Below are 14,416 nucleotides of genomic sequence, written 5' to 3'. Positions count from 1 at the left end.
CAGGTCAGAGAGGTTAAGTGACTTGCCCCAAGTGACACAATGTCACCATCCAACTAGAACTCAGATGTTTTCCCCCTACACCTATCTCCACTTATCTTTTCACTAGAAAACCCCACCTGATTGTCTCTTTCCCCTTAAGTCCTCTGGATGTTTTTCTTCATCATTTTCAGAAAGCCACATTTCCCTCCCATACCTCCCTTCAGAAAAGAAACAATTCTGGGGTTGAGAAATCTCATACCAGAAACAATATACTCTTTAACTTCACACTTTGTTCTGAACAGCAGGGCAGCCAAGCAGACACCAGGCTCACACACCATTATGAATCTGTCAGCAATTAGAATTCTAAACCCTATTCGGTTTTTACTTGCTTCAATCAACTTGTCACTGCAGTGAGGATTATCTACTTTCTCAACATAAACATCAACAGAAGTGAGTGCAATGGCTTGCGTCCTTGGCGACGGCACCGCCAGGGAGAATGTTAAATAGAACATTCTGCAGACAGGAGGGATCTGGGGCCTTAATGGGCCATAATTAGAGGGGCAGAGCCTACACTAGCCTTTGTGTAAGGCTCCAGAATTCCCCTCCTTAGGATGGGGAGACATCTTGGGACATGCAAGGAGACTGCTGTTGTCTGCTTCTCCCTTCTCTGTTTCCTGAGCTAGAGAAAGAAAGGGAAAAGAAGAAAATGTATCCCTGCAATGTTTTCACTCAAAACCAAAGGACTTTGGGAGTCGTGCCATTCAACCCCCTTATTTAAAGGATTAGGAAGCTGAGATCCAGAGAGGGAAGGCTGTGGCCAAGGTCGAACCCATGAGCACAGTGTCCTGACTCCCAATGCTGAGCCCTGCTCCCTTCAGGGGGAGTAGAAAGGTTCTGAGTCATAAGCCACGTTCTAACCCAAATACCCAATGATGCAAAAGACCAACCAACACAGTGCCACGATACGAGGACAGGGCAAGCCCACGGTGCCAGGGTCACCGAGAGAAGAGATTCACTCCACCTCAAATCCATTGTGAAGACAGAGAGTGTGTAAGTACACAAGTAGCAATTAATTTGATTCCTTTCAACAGGTTATTTTTTTAAGGATTATCTAAGGAACTTAGAGTTAGGTGGGTCAAGACAAAGAAAGTTTGGTATCTTCTACTACTAAAAAGAGCTAAATTATGTATACTAACTTATTTAATCTTCATAACAACTTTACGAGGTTAGTACTATTATTTTAGTCTTTATTTTACAGATGAAGAAACTGAAGTATGGAGGGTTGGGTACCTTGTTCATGTTTATGCATGTGGTAATGGCAAAACTAAGATTGGAACCTAGATGGACTGGCTCCAGAGGCCCCACGCTTAACCACAAGATTAGGGTGACAAACCATCCTGATTTCCTGGGACTGTCCCCATTTTAGCAATCAAAGTCCCATATCCCAGGAAACCCGTCAGTCCTGGACAAACTGGGACAGTTGATCACCCTACGCATAACTATCCTGACTCTGTGGTTTGTCAACGATTCAACCCAAGCCTCAAAAAATGATCCAGTTAGTCTGGTTGCCATATCCGTCTTCAAGCCTTGGGAGGCTGAACTCACAGGGAAGAACTTAAATATTCATAGGTGCCAAGTACTCTTATGAGCAGTTTTGAGGCTTTATGTTATTTACATTCTCACAAGCACCCTAGAGGAGGTATATGGATAAGAAAACAAAGGATCCGAGAGGATTGGATCAGTTGCCTAAGATCTTAGTGTTAGCAAGTTTAAAGCTAAGATTTGAACCGAGGCAAGGAGGAAGATCTTGGGACTTCTTTATAGAGAAATAGCTAAAATGAGGGAGTCTCAAAATCTGAAAGTCTTACCTACTTGGTGTTTTTTTCTGGATGTGGGAATTCACACCTAGAAAATTAGATATAACTCTTTGAGAATTCCCTCTTTCTGAGTAGAGTTTTGTGCTTCCTCCTTCTGAGGGCCATGGGATATAGCATCAGCGGGCCACAAGTTGGCACCAACACCCTCAATGCCCTCCCCATCTCCATGCTGTGTCCACCCTACTTCCCCCTCTTTGATGATCACTCTCCTGCCATTGTGTGCATGTAAAATTCTTACCCATCCTTTAAGATCTGGTCATATACTACCATCCCCAAAAGCCTTCCTTGGACTTAGTTTAAATTAATCCTTCTCTCTTCTTCTTTCCCTTAGCCATCTTAAACCTTTTAAAATTAGGTATCCCAATCTGCCTTATTCTAAAGTCACAGTGTGCAAGGGTGGGAGAGGGCCATGCCTAGCTCTCTTGTTGTGTTAGGGACTCCACCTCAGCATTATCTTATTTCCTCTCTCAGTAGTTCACAGGACAAGAGACAGCACCTGCACACAGCCCGCAGTTTGACAGCCTCTTGAATGAATATATGTATACATCAATGTGTTTAGTTATAAACTATGATGTTTGTACATGGAGATTTGGATAAGGAAAACAATATCTCGGATGTTTGTGTATGTCAGAGGATAATTTCTTCGGCACTTCTAGGCTCGGTTTTACTCCCAAACTAAAGCAAACGATTAAGGCAATTGGCTCAATGTTTGTAGTAGGTACCTAAGTCTATAAAACTTATCTAAAGTATCTTTGCAAAATTACTTAGAGTTAAGAATAATGATTATTAAATGGTCTAATAGAAATAAATACAGGGCAAGGAGTTAGTTTCCACTTTCTCGGTAATGACCCAAACTCACTGCGTAAACTTTGGTCCTCTTTTTGCCCAAACTGTAGGATGATGGTGGTAGAATTACATGATTTCTAGGATCCCCTCCAACTCTACATGCCTATAATCCAATAATTCTAATAATTAGAGCAAGTCTTCCCCCACAGGGACATTCTGTTTCCTACTGTAGCCTTGGCATTCAGAACATTCTGGTTGAGTAATAGTATCAATAACAGTCAAGGACCAGTCAAAGCCACTGAGGAAGAAAAGGGTGTTCTGTTTGAAGAAAGGAAGCCAGAGATTCTGGAGGGACATGATGTGTGAAATGCAGGCTGGGGGTTAATGAGTTTGAGGCGTGAAAACCCAAGCTTCAGGGCCGCATTCTCTGGCAGTGTTGAGCACGGCGTGTCTCCATGCCCTCTGTGGCCGAGTTCTATTTTAGAATGTACTCGAGCTTGAATCCTCTTAACACAGCTGTGACTGTCTGTTAAATTTTAGGCATGGTTCTCCATTCAAGCAAATGGCTCTTGGTCTTACATTGCCAGACCTGGGGAAAAGCAGCTAGAGGACGGCAGACCTGGAAACTGTCAGAGAATTGATTGGTAGTGAAAGAGGTGTATTTATTGAGATTGAGACGTAGTCAGCTTAGCCCAATGGACCAGGGTACAGAGAAGATTGTTCTATGAAGGTCAGAAGCAAATGGGATGGGGAAGTCTCGCTGGACAGCCCCACCCACCAAGAAATGTTTCATTCAGCATTTGAGGGCCCCTTAAGCCTCCTTAGCCATTAACGTTCCTTTCTAGCTAAGACACACCTCTTGAGACCTTAACCCATGGAAAAAATGAGAGCACAGTTGAGTCGTTTCACCATGCTCCCACCCTTCTCCCTTCTGGAATCCCTTCCAGGGCCCAAAGTGCCGAGCTGTCAAGTCTTGCCCTGAATGCTTTGGTTAAGTGGATGCCCAACCCAACTGAGGAAGCTGTGTCAGGGCTGGGTTAAGCCCTCCAGCTGCTGGGAAGAGCAGAAGTGGTCACCACGGAAAGAAGCCCCTCATCAATCTTGTAGTGACTCACAAGATCACTGGGGTGTACAGGGGACTAGAGTCCCTGGAAAGACTACACCTTTTTCCTTGAGAAGAGATGACTGCATTCTTGAAAACCAAGGCAGCTGCTTCTAAAACGGAGTGAAAATAGCCAGGGTTGCTTCTGCCTCCTGAATTTAGGCCTAGATGCTATGTGCCCTGAGACTGTGAAGGCAGGAAGGTCCCCATTTGTGTGGATTTTGCTACTGCAGCCAGTTCTATTTGACACAATTCAATGTCAGAGGGAGAAGAGAACTCTGGGTGTTACCTAGTCAAACTCTTATTTTTTAAAGGAATAACTGAGGGGCCAGGGGGTGAATAACATGTCCAAGGTCCATATTGTGAATCAGTGGGAAAGCCAGGACTAGAATCAAGATTTTGCACTCCAGATCTGTTACCCCTTCCACAATCCTAGGGTCAGAGTGGATTTTTTGTGAAGCTAATAAAGATTAAATTTCAAAATACATCCCTTAATGGGTCCATTCTGAGGCTGTGAGAGGGGCCCTAGCAATGTACTCCCATGGCCATTTTTCTTTCCTTTTTTTCCTTAATTTTCAAAAGTAAATTTTATTTAACTGAAATTGGTTTAAAGTGCTGTTCCTTTCCATTTTGTCTCTCCCTTTATCACTCGTCCCCTCAAGTTGGGTGTCAGAATGACCATGGGCATTTGTGAGATATGGTTAAAGGAACGTTGAGGTAGGTTAGCATTTAGCTGTGGTTAAGCAGGTAGGATAAAATTATATGGTTCCCACTCACTTTCATGAAGAGTTAAGTTATCCCTTATCTTGATTTAAGACTGGCCTCCACTTCCGTAACCAACTAGCAACAAGATTCAAAGAAAGGGCAAGACCAAAGTTCAGCTCCTATGAAGATACAAATGCTCCCTCAAGCATCTGGCACAGGAAACATGAGGGTATTGGAGAAGAACAACCGTTAAAATATGTAGAGTCAGGAGGTAGTCCGTGAAAATTCTTCCAAATCTCATATCTCATATGTGGAAGAAACTTGATGAATATTTTCCATTATCAACAATGAATTGTAAAGCTGAATGAAACTTTTCAAAACTATTAATAATAATTTTATGAAAATACACTTCAATAAACTGAAGAAAAAATGAATTAACTATTCTCCTTATGGAAATTTTTTTTTTTTTCCTGTTTAAAAAGCACAATTTATTGCTTTTAGTATATTCACAGAGTTGTGCATCCATAGCCATCAATGATTTTAGAATATTTTCTTCATCCCAGAAAGAAACCTTGTACCCTTTAGCTGTCACTCCCACCCTCCCCACCCCCCAGCCCTGGGCAACCATTGATCTACTTTCTGTCTCTGTGGATTTACCTCTTCTGAACATTCATGCACATGGAATCATACAACATGTGGTCTTTTATGACTGGCTCCTCCCACTCAGCATCATGTTTTTAAGGTTCATTCATGGTGTAATTTGCATCAGTGTTTCATTCCTTTTTATGGCTAAATAATACTCCACGGTGTGGATTACTCAAGACCGTCTTCCTTGGTTATCCTTGGAAAGACCAAGGTGGATGGTCTGAGGGAACCTCACTCCTGGACCCCAGACCTCCTCAGGTGGAACAGCCTTTGAGGATCAAATGCAGAAGGAGACACAGATCTTTTTTTTTTTTTTTTGGCCGGGCCGCTCGGCATGCAGAATCTTAGTTGCCCGCGTGGAAGCACGGAGTCCTAACCACTAGACCTCCAGGGAATTCCCTTTTTTTTTTTTTTTTTTAACTTTCTTAAAAAACAATCTGTATAAGTGAAATAGGTACCAAATCTCAGCATTATCATTTTACTCTGCTGTTGCAGCCCACACTGTTGACTTCTGGTTTAGGACCCAAGGCCATCTGCTCCCCTTGTCGTAGGAAGATGTAGTCAAATAATATGCAGTCACAATGAGTATGAATGAAGTATTATATAAGTGTGCTAATTAACAAAGGTATTATGTTATTTTCTGAATTTTTAATTTTGTAGTAAATTTCAGGTTTGTAATATCTATATTTTTTCATTTTTTTTCTTTTTTTTTTAAGAAAGGAATGTGTTGGATTTCAGGCTGATTTTTTTTTTTTTAATTTATTCATTTTATTTTTATTTTTGGCTGTGTTGGGTCTTTGTTTCTGTGCGAGGGCTTTCTCTAGTTGTGGCAAGCGGGGGCCACTCTTCATCGCGGTGCACGGGCTGCTCACTATCACAGCCTCTCTTGTTGCGGAGCATAGGCTCCAGATGCGCAGGCTCAGTAGTTGTGGCTCACGGGCCTAGCTGCTCCGTGACATGTGGGATCTTCCCAGACCAGGGCTCGAACCTGTGTCCCCTGCATTAGCAGGCAGATTCTCAACCACTGCACCACCAGGGAAGCCCTATATTTTTTAATATTGATTGGGATATTTGATTGGGATGTATTTTGCCATTCAAAAACATTCATTTTTATGCCTAATTTTGTATTTATAGCATTACAGTCTTTTCTTCTCAAAGAGAGCCCCCTTGTCACATAAACTGCATAGAATCTGGATCTGTCTCCTGCCTGAGATACCTCTTTAATGAGTTTGCATTAATCACAGTATTACTGAAAATGATAGGAAATATCCTGGGTGGGTTTTGTGGATCAGGAACCCATTACTACTGCACAATCATGCTAGCATGATCCTCACTGGAATTTAGCAATTTAGAAGAGTGTTCGGAGTCATTTGCGTTGTGCACGAGAGCAGTTCCCAATGCCAATTCATTGGGGTCAGTTTCACTGCCGGTAACGGAAGCAAAGGCCTCATAAGACTTCACTATTACTCATCAGTGTTATGTCTGTCTACACCTATCTCCCAAGTAAACAAACCACTTAATCTCATTTCCTTTTACCACATTCAATTCATCTTCCAAATATGCGCACTTGCAAAATATGTCTGGGGGACAGGTTATTCTACCCCATTTTAAAGAAGGAGAAGACTCAATGATAGGGGTGAGTTATTGACATTCAAATTACTCAATTCCATCTCTGATATGTTCTCTACTCAAAGAGTTGCTGTGAGGGGCAAATAAAATAATGAGTATGAAATATCCTAACCCAGACACTGGCACATGAGTGCCCGGTAAATGTTAGTTTAATGTTGGATGATTCTTTACCGATAGGTAAGCATTTGCCAACTTGGGTTCATGACGTACCCAGATGCTTGGAGGTATTTCTGCAGTTCCTTGAAAGAAAATGTGGCCACCGTACACAAGCTTCAGATCTCTCTGCTCCAAAATGAACCATGGATTTTAAACCTAAAGCAAGAAACCCAACTCATTACTTTTTTGCAAACTTGAGTGGTCAGGGAACTTTACTGAGAAAGATTTGCAAGGTGATATGTCATCAGAAAACCTAACTTGACTGTCAACTTCCCTACTTCCTAATTGCATGACCTTGGTCAAGTCATTCTATTTATTTCTATTTTGATTTCTTTACCTGCAAAACAAGGATATTAATAACCTATAAGCCTGTAAGAAAATCATAAGATACTATATGGTAAATTTGGAGACATATAGACAATGAGTTATTATTTTTTGCACCATCAAAGTAAAACGGAGAACTAAAGCAAAGCACAGATAATTTGTCTCACGTTCCTCCTTTCACAAGCCCCATCACTTTTTTCCTCAGAATTACTAAGTGCAGACAAGTGTGACACACTTCATATGATTCCAGAACAGAATGTAAATGTTTATAACCTGGATAAGGTAGAAGTAAATGCATGTTTGATAAAAGGCAAAAAAATAAGAGTTGCTGGAGAAATCTAGAGTTATCTCATCAACATCTTTATTTTCACAGAGGGGAGATGAAATAGAAACTAAAATTGACAGAGAAATAGAAGTGAAAATGTATTATTTAAGTAACAAATTTTATCAATAGAAAAGTGAAAATAAACAGGTAGAGAGGAAAGAGAAGTGTGAAGGATAGTGTATGTGAACTAAGTCTGGTCCTTTCATAGAAGACAGTCAACAGATAATATCTGATATTGATGAATCAATATAGAGAAATAGAAACATATTTTTCAAAGTTATGAAGGTCACTACCAGCAGAACCAGAAAGAAAGGCTCTTAAGATAAGTTACCACTAAGCTGGAAGTGGGAAGAGGTGAGTTGGGAAGCTGTTGGTTTCCAACAAAACTCTTTGGTATCATTGGATTTTCTTTACCATTTGATAAAATATGAGAGGGAAAAAAAAACCTCAAAAAGGCATGTGTTCTTTTTTATCTTTGGTGGCATCAGTATAAGCTCAGATATTCAATATTGCTATTATTATTTCATTTTCAGCATCTTTTTCTTTATTCCTATACCTGTACTATTCAATAGGATAGCCACTAGACACTTGTGGCCACATGAAGTTAAATTCGTTAAAATAAAACAAAATTTCAGTTCCTAAGTTTCATCTGCCATATTTCACGACAAATGGCTACTGTGTTGGACAGCATAGAATTCTGGAATTTTCCATTACTGCAGAAAGTTCTATACCCTCACTCTAAGCAATTTCATCCACACTAAAGGTTTCAGCTACCGCTCATCCTTGGATGGCTCCCTGGCCTTTATCTCAAGCCAAAGATCTTGTCTCCTGAGCAACGTACCTTCACGTGTACCTGTTGATGAGACAGGAATATTTTCACTTATGTCCCACAGCCCTTCATACTCAACTTATCCAAATCTGAACATGTTTTAGTTCCTGTGGAAGTCATTTTTGCTTCCTACATTCTCCACCTCTCCTGTTGGAATCATCATCTGAAAAGTCACTAGAATCAGTTGGCTGGTGTCTACTGCTTGCAGTTCACTTTCCCTGAAGCTGATGTCAGCCTGGGGGAGCCTCAGCTCATCTCTTCTTCCTGATACACTCCTTCTGGCCAGAATACCTACCAGGTCATCACGTTCTGCTTATTCTAGGTGTGGCCCACACTTCTGGTAAACTAGCTACATTCTAAAGCTGTCAAGCTCCTGGCTGGTGCTCTGGCCATCACTCAGCTAGTCTTCTTTATGATTTTTTTTTTTTTACCCCAGGAAAATGCCATTCCTCACTTTCTGTAATGATGACACATTCTGAGTGTTGCTATGTATTTAACCACAACAAAGTCTGGGAATAAAGAGACTTTTGGTAAAATCAAAATACTATTTCTTTCTAAAGTCAGGGAGAAGGCCTAAGTGGGTATGCTGCTCTATAAAACCAGACTACAAAAAGGCAGTGTTTTCCTGGAAGCTTAAACAAGTGCTACTGACATGGATTGAAACCGAAATGTCTATGAGATCAGCATCATAAAACACATTTACCAATTACCTAGGTAAATGTGTGTGGTGGAGGAGAAATGTGGATAACTTCAAGGAGTTTATAATCAGGCTGAAAAATAGTTCCACAGTTATCTTAAATATGTCAGGTTGAGGATTCAGTAAAATGGCCAGCTCAACATCTCTTCCAACCTTGTTTTAGTGGGCTTTTTTTTTTTTTTTTTTTTTTTTTTTTACTGCAGAAGTTAGAAAGCTAAACATTACAATTCTCAGATTCCTTTGTAGCTAGATTCTGGATATTATTAAGTTCTAGGTTAATCCAGGTCTTCTACCAATGAGTACAGAATCTTGGCCAAGTTTCTTAGCCTCTTTGTACTTTTACTTTCCTCATTTCAAGATGGAGGTTTGACATTAATATTATATTGAGAGATTTATTCCAGGATTCATTGATGTAATGAATACAAAGACATTAGCACCCTGCTTGGTACCTATAGATACTCAATAAATTCTTGCAATCACTATTAAGAGGAATAACGGAATGCTCTTCCCATGTCCTACTTCAGAGTAAGTAAGGAGGAAGGGGGCAGAAGTTGTCGTATTCATTTTGCTGGTACAGATCTAGCAGATGTAAAGAGGCTCTGAAGCCAACAGTTCCAGGAAAAAACTCCTGGTTGTTGAATTGTAGCTAAGGGGCTGTGTTCCTGGTACCTGCTATTGTGATAGCAGCCTCCTGATTGCCTAGCTTCTCGTGTATGGCAGAGATAACTATCCCTCGGGTGCGCCAGTTTTGCAGTTTTGTTCTGGGAATCACTTCCTGAGTCCCAGCCTGTGCCTCCAGCCTTTGTAACAATGTTGTAAATACTTAATTCCATGTATTAAAACACTTTGTGTTTAAAATTGTGAAATGGTTTCTATTATGTGGAAAGGTACCCAACCTGATATAGGCAAAATGGAAGACGGCATCATGTGTCTACCACTAGGAAGCTGTGGTGGCTCTGTGAGACAATGTGTGAGAGTAACTGGATCACACCCCTACTCCAGATATGTTTCCTCAGTTATAAACTAGAAAGTAGTCTTGAAGCAGAACATGGAAATGGAATTCCATTTACTCTGCCCACTAGGAGGCATTTTCTTCAGCATCGCCTTCCAGGACCACCATGGAGAAGATGCCACAGCTGCCCACTTCCAGGTGATGCAGCAAATCATGCAGAGCCATCTATGAATCAGGTTCATTTTTCTTGCCTCAGTCTATTGATTGCAGGGAACTCTCCATGAAGCCATAGGTGTAGGTTGAGAGAGAAGAAAATGTAGTAGGAATAGGTACCATTGTTCACTTACTCATGCAGCTTGCTTGGCCCTCTGGACCTACTTGAGCCTTATCAGGTATATGTCACCTCCAACTGATAAGAGAGTGCTGCTGTGCATGCCTAAACTTAAGACTTGGTGGGTCAGACCACATCCAGTTCATCATGGGCAGATTAGGCTGCACTGCAACTTGATGGTGTGTGGTCAAGTGTTCAGTCTCTACGAGGGCCCAGTAGCAATCCAAAAGGAAAACTGTTATCTAAAAGAATGGGATATCTTTGCCTACTATCCTAAGCTCTATCCAGTGATTCATCTGGAGGTGCTGGCCAAAGGTTCCCTGCAGCATTTCTATCTGCCACAGAGATTTTAAGCACCATTGGATCTACTGGGGATATAGTCCAAGTGACAAAGTAGCTTTCACAGCAGACTGGACCAGTTGCAGAGCCTTTTCCTTTTCTGTCCCCTACTCAAAACTAGCAGCCTTTGGGATTACTTGATCAATAGGTTCAAATAGCAGACCTAAAGGAGATAAATGTTGCCTCTATAATCTGAGGAACCCCATTAAGCATGGTGGCATTTTTCAGTGATAAGAAAGCAGAAATTTGCCATTTCCCTTAGGAGGCATATCTTAACATGTCCCAGACCACTGACACCCTGGAAAAATCACCAATGTGACTTTTGGTGATATAAGCCTCAGAATTTGGAGAGATTTGTGTCACACAAGTTTTGGAATAGTTTCTACTTCCTGTTCACCTGGTTAGGTCATCACATGATAGCATCAGGAAAACAGACCAATGCCATGTTTTACAGAACACAGAGGTGATCAAGTTTCCTATTGACTAGAATATGACATAGGTTTAGGAGGTTGATGTACATTGCTGGTCCTAACACCTGGCAGTAAACTGCCACTGATGATTTTTAATATCAAGTAAAAAGAAAAAAAAAAAAACTTGCCAGATCAATAACTGGCAATACCAGGTGCCAGGGAATTTATTGTTTCACTCAAGTGAAAAAAAAATAAAACACATCTGGATCAACAATTGTAGTCAGAGTCAGTACGTGATTAAATGTACAATAATCTATTCTCATTCTGCATTGTTTCTAGACTTATAACCAAATTCAGCTTCTAACAAATAAGTAAAAGAAATACTATTCATGAGAAGGTGCAAAGTGCCCCTAAATAATTTTGAGGTTTTGCCAATTCATACTAACAGAAAACATGTATGGGAAATGATTCGAAGCGTATTAGATCTAGGTGGCAGCAATATAATGTTGGGACAAACAAAATGTTATTGATTAGAGGGCACCAGGATAAGATTTTGAATTCGATGTGTTTGAGTCACTAAAAATGGCTCCAACAGGGGGGCCTGGCGCGGGGAGCGCGGGCGCGCAGAGAGCCACGCGGGCGCGGGGCCTGATGCGAAGGGACCCGCAGTGTGAAGGTGGCGCGGAGGGTGTGCAGGCGGATGGACTGCCACCTGCCCAGGGAGGCCCTCGCCAGGGCCTGCGCCTACAGGGACCGCCAGGGACCCGGACCGGTACTGCCCCTCGTACAAGAGCCGGCAGTCCAGCAGCCCAGGGCTCCTGTCCCGGCTGCGCTTGGAGAAGGGCGCAGACTCACCTGAGCGTATCGTTGCTGCCATGCGATGGGGCTTGGTCCCGTCTTGGTTCAAAGGAGCTGATCCTTCCAAGCTGCAGTTCAACACTCCCAGCTGTTGTAGTGACACCATAACGGAGAAACGGTCCTTCAAGGTGCCTCTGGGAAAAGGAAGACGCTGTGTTGTTTTAGCAGATGGATTCTGTGAGCGGCAGCCGTGTCAGGCAAGAAGCCAGAGGCAACCCTACTTCATCTACTTCCCCCAAATCAAAACAAAGGTCAGAGAGCGTGGGTGCTGCATAGGGACCTGAGGACTGGGAGAAAGTCTGGGACAGCTGGAGGCTGCTGACAATGGCTGGGATCTTTGAGGGCTGGGGGCTGGGGTTGGAGGGGGTACTTGTATTTTTACACCATCATCACAGCGGACTCCTGCAAAGGCTTGAACGCCATCCACCCCAGGCGGCCTGCCATATTAGATGGAGAGGAGGCAGTCTCTAAGTGGCTGGACTTTGGTGAGGTCTTAGCTCAAGAAGCTCTGAGGTTTAGCCACCCCACAGAGAACATCACCTTCCATCCAGTCTCTCCCTTGGTGAACGACTCCCGAAACAGCAGTCCTGAGTGTCTGCTTCCTGTTGACTTACTGGTCAAAAAGGAGCATCAGCCAGAAGATACTGCAATGGCTGGCCACAAAGTCACCCAAAAAGGAAGACCCCCAAAACACTCCAAAAGGTAGAGTCAGATGTGCCCCAGTGGTCCAGCTGGTTCCTGCGGAAGAGCCTCCCCCGCCCCGCCCCCTCCCCCCTCCCCCCTCCCCCCTCCCCGCCGAGAGGCGGGGCAGGACTCCTGGAGCGATGGCTGAAGCGGAAGAAGGAGGGGCGGGGTTGCTTGGGAGGAGGTAGCACAGTGTTAAAGGGTTGTGGCTTCTTGGGGGAGTGGCTGTCCTGGTTGAGACCAGGAAACCCCCCAGTGGGGTGGGTGGGCAGCCTGGGAAGAAGAATGGCCACCACCATCAATTCATGGTGGGAGGGGAGGGGCTCTTGTGCCTACCGCCCTCTGCTGGTAGGACTGGTGGACTTTCCCTCAGATCCTGACTCTGCTGGCTGTTCTCAGCCTCAGCTGACCTGGTGCTGCTTGCAGAGGCTGTTTTCTGCTCAGCCTTTGGGCTTTTTCAGTCTTCTTTTGGAATTAAGTTCTTAAAACACTGTATTTTTTCTGAATAAATTATAATTGATAAACTGTCTACATTTCAGAAAATGCTGCTGGTGGGAGGAATTCCATATCTCACTGTTTTCTCCTGGCCTCAGACCTAGGGAATGATTTTGTAACAAATGTGGGGCACTGGGATTTTCTGTGGACAAAATTGCTTTTTTGGAAACAATAAAAAGGCTTGGTGGGAGAAAAAATGGCTCCAATAGTTTGCTTGGTTAATTGACCCAAAGATGGACCCAGAGGAAGTGTATTCTGAATGAAGTTGAAATGCTAGAAGAAGGTATCCAAAGGCTTAGGGAGATTGTGATGCTCAAGTGTATTTATTATGTAAGAGCGTCTCAGTTTCACTCTAACTATATCCCTTCAGAAGATTCAGAGACACTTCCTTCACCAAGGCCAAGAGAAATACATTCGTGAGGGGAAACCCAACATTCTTAAACAGCTTCATTGTGGCTAGTCTCCATAGGCCAAAAATGACAGTGGGAATTATCGCCACTGAATTGGGCAATCTGCATTCAATGAAGATAATAGTATTGTGGTGAAACGGAGCAGGATCCTATGGCCTTCTCCCCCATGTCTTCTGCCTGCCTTTTGTCTGTAGAAAAACTTTAGCCAAAGAATAACTTCAATCAGAGAAGTGAGAAAATGCAGAAGCAAAGGAAAACAGTCAAACAGGACAATATAATAATAGTTTAGCCATTAAGCAAAGTCAAGGACCTTTAGTTTCTCCTCAAGGGCTATGGATAGTACTCTGAGCCATATCCTTTGAGCTGTTTTGTAGATACTGAAACCCCTACCAGCTGGAAGAAGTTAACTACATGATGAGCAGACTGTAGCCATGACATAAGCTGCCACAATTCCGAGAACTGGCCTCAAGGAAATGGGAACAAACTGACTCTGGAACTGAAGACTAACTGTACTTTGAACAATCAAGATGATGCTGGTCAGACCACCACATGATCAATTTCAAGACGACTGTCAGAGCTGCCTGTGCTGTTCTGCATGTAGCCCCTTCCCTCTGCCTATACACGCCTGAATCTCCCCTTTAAAGGTCTTGCCCACTGATTGTCAGCGTGGGGGAGTTGGCCTTTGGACATGAGTCCACACTCCCCTCCGACCCCATTACTAGCCCCTGAAATAAAGCAAATTTCCTTTCCACCAACCTTGTCTTTTTATTGGCTTTAGAGTGGCAAGCTGCTGGACCCCACTTTCAGTAACAGTGGGGTGGTAGATGCTGATTTAAGTCAGCCTTCTGTTTACTCTTGCTTACACAGACCAAATAAAACTTGA

General features: G+C 42.8%; 1 pseudogene; it reads left to right on the top strand.

The window, feature by feature from the left end:
- Window positions 1-1,959: 1,959 nt before the first annotated feature.
- Window positions 1,960-14,416, top strand: LOC132364375 (abasic site processing protein HMCES-like; annotated as a pseudogene).

The sequence above is a fragment of the Balaenoptera ricei genome, chromosome 4 (genome assembly GCF_028023285.1).
Source record: "Balaenoptera ricei isolate mBalRic1 chromosome 4, mBalRic1.hap2, whole genome shotgun sequence".
In the NCBI taxonomy this organism is placed as follows: Eukaryota; Metazoa; Chordata; class Mammalia; order Artiodactyla; family Balaenopteridae; genus Balaenoptera; species Balaenoptera ricei.
The sequence above is the reverse complement of the archived record's forward strand: the minus strand, read 5'-3'. Positions and strand labels throughout refer to the sequence as shown.